Source organism: Sander vitreus, chromosome 19 (assembly GCF_031162955.1).
Source record: "Sander vitreus isolate 19-12246 chromosome 19, sanVit1, whole genome shotgun sequence".
Taxonomy (NCBI): domain Eukaryota; kingdom Metazoa; phylum Chordata; class Actinopteri; order Perciformes; family Percidae; genus Sander; species Sander vitreus.
Window position 1 is genome coordinate 12,238,246 of NC_135873.1, and position 6,000 is coordinate 12,244,245.

Consider the following 6,000-nt stretch of genomic DNA (forward strand, 5'->3'; position numbering starts at 1 on the left):
CGGTCACGCCCCCTTCTGCTCTCAACCAATCACAGAAGAGGGCATGTCAGCACGCAACGAGCGGCACCATTTAAAGAGCTCGCGACTAACGACACACCTATGTAGTTAAATGTACGGTGTAATAATGGAGGGTACCGTACATGTAACAAAATGTCAAAAGGTCAGTTAGGATTAAGTCTTTCATTAAACATTTAAAACAAATTGATAAATTGGGGACAAATGAGATATATATTTTGCAAAATGAGGAAAAATGTATTTGATTGAATCATCCATATGAAAATTGTATCCACATTTTGAAAGCAGGAAAAGATAATAAGCTGCTGTTAGGAATATTTTTATTTAATAGTGAAAAAGTTTCAAATGGCAGAAAGACATTAAATAGCCACATATTTTTTCAGGAGTCAGTGGAGACCAAAATATAGCTTAACCCTTGTGTTTTTTTTTTGTTGACGTTTTTGACGCCTTTTTTCACAGTTTGTTTTTGCTTTTTCCAACGTTTTAAATTTTCAAATTTTTCTTCTACACTTTTTCAGCGCTTATTTCTACGTCCCATATTTTCTGATATAAAAGAAAAATTTAAAATGGGTCAATGTGACCCGAAGTCAACACAAGGGGTGAATATTGGACTTACATTCCTCGGGTGGCCAGAAGCAACTCCAAATGAATACAAATGTTCATTATTTTCCGGTTGTGTAATGATTAACTGCTATTAGTTACACCAAATTGCTTTTCCTGTCATGACAAGTTATAATGTCTGCTGTAATGTGATACTAATTATAAGGAAAATGGAGGCAGTGTTCAGCTCCAATTCATTGCTAGCCTAACCTAGTGAGTCTTTTAGTCAGTGCATAGCAGGTCAGTTGTACATGCAAAAAAGTGGAATATCTATACAGAGAAGCATGCAGTTCAACACAGAAAGAAAGAAAGAAAGAAAGAAAGAAAGAAAACTCTGGTGCAGGAAAGAGCTGAAAAGAACAGGATTTGATTACAGGCTCTTAAAATGGTTCTTTGTAGTCCTGCTTTGTAAAGTGGACAATAGACTTTATATCAAGAACCATGCAACACACACAGACACAACTGTGAGGACATTGCATTAAAGCAATTCATTCATTACCTCCTTCTTCTAACCCTGATCTTAACCTGCAACTTGATTTAAAGGGGAAATACACACAGTATAGCTTAATATTATTATAATATTTCAATGAAAATCAACAGTTAAGCCAGGAAGAAATTTGTACAACCCTAAACCAGAAATCAGAACATCAAGACTTTTTTAACATTGTCTCTTATCAAAGCCAAATCTCTTTAATTTGTTGGATTTTGTGCACCTATCCACGTTTACATGTAGTGGTGACAGAAGTTATACACATACACAGACACAATGACACACAGGGTACACTCATACCTGATTGTTTCTCAACTCTTGTGTGTTCTCTTATCAGTTTCAGATAACAGAGTCTGTGTCAATAACATTCCAAAGAGGACGCATTAAAAATCAACCATTATTATGGCAGGGGCAAAAAGCTAACTAACTGACTTTTTAGCTAGCTCCGAAACAATGTAATGTTTTGATAAGGAATACAGAGCAGGCTAACTGACTTTTTAGCTAGCTAGCAAACAATGTAATGTTTTGATAAGGAATACAGAGCAGGCTAACTGACTTTTTAGCTAGCTAGCAAACAATGTAATGTTTTGATAAGGAATAGAGCAGCCAAAAATTCAAAAACAGTTTACCCTGATGGCCTACTTACTACAGCACACAAAATTATTTATTTATTTTAAATTGGGTAAGCAAGCAGCTCCATGTTTAATTTTGGTTTACATCAATACGCTTGCATTTACTAAACAAAGATTAGTTTTCAGTTGTGCGACAGAACAATGCTTAATTTTAAATCCGGATTTAGGCCTACTCATTTTAAACCTAGTTTTGCTAAACTCTAATAAGAACTAACCTTAGATTAAATTAATCATTGTTGGTACAACCCAGCCTTAAAGGTTGTGATTAATACCATACTCTAGTTACTCACACACCTCCTTTAGAAGCAGAGAGAGTGCTCCTAGTCATGCCAAGTGGGCCAACCATAGGATGCAAGTGTTACATCACCAGTGCTGGTGTAGCTAGGCCGCATTGGACCTAGCCAACACTCACTCAACACCTCACTACACTTGAAGATCACAGGGTACGTGAAAGGGTGCACAAATGTCAGAGAGTGTGTTTGGCTGTGGTCAATACTTATCATCTAAGTGACCTTTCACTCCCCCCAGTGTTCACCTATGACACTGTTTTACTAATTTAATTTTGCTACTTGTTGACCTGCTTAATAAAACAATCCATTACCTTAAAGTCAGACACAATGATAAAATGTTTATCAGTGCCTGACCTGGTATGTAAATAAGTCAGCTGAAAACACCTTTATAGAGGGTACTGTGTATACCAAAGTATGCTTCAGTGAGTGCAGCTACAGATATTATTAGGTATTAAGCCTTGTATAGCTTTTGCAGATGTTTTCCCCACCATAAGACATCAAGTGTCAGCAGCAGAGTATAATGAATAAAACTTTAAAGTTTCCAATTTAACCATAATAATGTAATGGTTGTGCCAACTATTACATAACAGAGCCCAACCTCCACTGTGTCAATGACAGCAGTCAGCCTCCATGTACAGTATCTCACAAGTGATAAACTCTTAACTGTTCTCATATACATGTTCTCATTTGTCCGTGAAAGACAAAGGAAGTTATATCCTATAAAAGTAAAACAGGAGTGAACCATTCAGTCTTCTGGAAGGAATGAGATAATGTATTGGGTAAGAATGTCCAGCAGCTGTGATCAAAATCCTATAGACTTTCCAAATACAGGGTCAATTGTATGCTGACTTATTTGATTTTGCTCAATTCACAGAACATGATTACTGTTGTTATAAACATGTCCGGAATTGCATGTTAAGCAATGGAATATGCAAACTGCCATTAAATACAACTGAAAAATATATATCAAGTTGTCTTTTGTTGCTATTCTTGTTTATAACATCTTTGGGTTATTTCTGTGGACACATTCATTGTCAACAATGCTTCTGTGTATGACAGTAAAAGTGCTGTATTGGTAAGGCATGCTTAAGCGTAATATCCTTGCCACAACAGGGAAATGAGTTTAAAAGCTTTTTTTTACTGGTATACCTCTCAGACCTAGGAAAAAAAAGCAGAAAATAAGAGAAAGTGGGCATGGGTTGTGTTGGGGGGCATGAGCTCAGTCAACTGGCAAAGAGCGGCTCATCATGAATAGGTGAATGGCCACTGCTCAGTAACTTCTCTGTTCATTCTCTGCCCATTCCCCCCTTCCCTTGCCTCATTGGTCTGGTCTTCCTCCTCCCTTTGTATCTACAGGCTTGTGCTCTCTCTCTCTCTCTCTCTCTCTCTCTCTCTCTCTCTCTCTCTCTCTCTCTCTCTCTCTCTCTCTCTCTGAAAAAACATTCATGATTGTTGCTGGCTGCCACTCCCCCTCTGATTTCTCCCTACTCAATGCAAAACAAAAAACTTTCCAATTAAAGTATGAGAACAAAATCTTCAATTCTTATCCTAGCTCTGGGAAGTTAAAACTATTAAAACAGGCGGTTATGGACCAAAGAGCAAGAAAAGTGGACAAATCGGACACTTTTTAAGGACATTTATTGTCTTGACACATCTCATGCTCTATATTACAGAAGTGGAAAGTGTCAATCAATCAATCCCTTTTATTTATTTGTCACAGGAAACTGTACAAGGTACAATTCCAGTGAAATGTTATCCCATGGGCTCCTTAAACTTGTGCATGACTCATCATAAAGCAAAATGTAGCCATCAGATCGGCACACATAAAAAGAGTCACTCAGTTAAATGGCACAGGCACACTAGGATCCAGCCAAGTTTCAGCGAAAGGTCCCCACAGCTCCACACATCCCACTGGAAACTGACACAGGCATGACGCAGTGCCCCCTCTGACGCAGGAATGGAGATCGACACAGAGATGGTCTTGCTTGTCCACGTGGTCGAGATCGTCGCCACATCTCCTAGCTGACAGCCACTGTGTTTACTCTGATGTTTAAATTTGAAAACTTGACAGGCCAGCTGGCTAGCTAGCGAGGGCTAGAAGAGACGGCAGGAGACTGGCAAGTTGATTTCCCGATCCTGATTAGGGACTCATAGCCGCATGCCATCACCATCATCCAACTTCAACCACATAAAGCACAACTAATATTTGTAAATTAGACAATTCAGCATGGATTTGGCGGAGCTGACGGAAAGTCAACTGGAAAGTTGCATGCCCACAGTTGGAAATAATCTGAAAAAAATTGGGTGTCAGACAGAGAAAAGATAGATAGATAGATATAGATAGAGATACTTTATTTATCCAGACGGAAATGAAGGTGTCCAATAGCTTATACACATCATACATACACATAGGCACACAGACATATGACATCCACGCACACATACGTACTACAAACTACAAAAAATAAAGATTATGCCAGACATTTTGGACCTTTGTCAGGAGGAAGAAGTGTAACAGGACGAGGGACCATTTGAAAGGCCGTTGTTAACTTTTAGCAGGAACACACACATATGGAAAACACATGATGCTCAAAAATACATGATTACTTTGCCTGTTTACTGTTACTGTTGCCCATTACTGTATATAGACCACATGAACAAACAACACACATACATACCATACACACACACACACACACACACACACACACACACACACACACACACACACACACACACATTCTAACACTGTTATCACTATCACAGTGGCAGTAATACTCTCAAAGATATGAGACCAAAGAATACTTACCGTCCTGAGAAATGCAATCGAGCCCCCGGATAGACAAGTATATAACTGATGAATCAGCACAGATGAATTGTAAGAAAACGTGAACGAGAAGAGAGTCAATATGTAGATCCTGGAAATTTGCATCAGTTAAATAATGATGGACATGATGCTGTTTATGTCTCTTTTGGACTTCCATGTTGTCTCTGGTTTTTCAAATCATCATTACATGTGTTTTTGTTTATTTTACTTCATTTTAGATCAACCTCAGTCTGAATTTAGCAGGCCTACCCTCTCACACAGACACTGTACACGCGACCCACGCACACATTCACAATGCCTCTTTCCTGGCATCTTTCAGAGAACAATCACTGTAGTTAACCATCAACAGGTCAGTTCTGAGCACGCACGTACTCAGACAGCTGTAAGAGAGGAGATGGTCTACCAAGGTCAATATTAGTCCATTATAGTGTTATATCAAAACCTTTCAACAAGCTTTGTGTTGAAATGGCTCTGCCAACTGCGTGTGTGTGTGTGTCTTTGTGGATGTGTGCGTGCTCATGTTTGTCTATCTTTGTGAGGACCACTTTGACTTTTAGACTTTAAAAGCGAGGACGTTACTGGAAAGTGAGGACTATTTGGCTCATCCTCACTTCTCCAATGGGCTGTGTGAAAGGAATAGTTTGATGTTTTGGAAAAAACACTTTCTTGCCAAACGTTAGATAAGAAGATCGATATCACTCTCATGTATGTCTGTTAAATATGAAGCCTGATGGGCACCTGGATAGCTCACCTGGTAGAGCACACGCCCATATATAGAGGTTCACTCCTTGACGCAGGTCGCCAGGTTGACGCGGGCCGCCAGGTCGACTCCGACCTGCGGCCCTTTGCTGCATGTCATTCTCTCTCTCTCTCTCTCTCTCTCTCTCTCTCTCCTCTTTCATGTCTTCAGCTGCCCTATGAAAATAAAGGCCTAAAAATGCCACCCCCCCAAGCCTGATGATTGCATGGAAGACAGCAAAGACTGAAAACAGGGAGAAACAGCTGGCCTGGCTCTCTCCAAAGGTAAATAAAAAAAAAAAACCTGCCTAGGCACCTCTAAAGCTCACAAATTAACATGATATATTTTGTTTAATCCATGTAAACAAGTTGTGTTTTTACTGAAGTCAGAAACATCTAAAACTACCA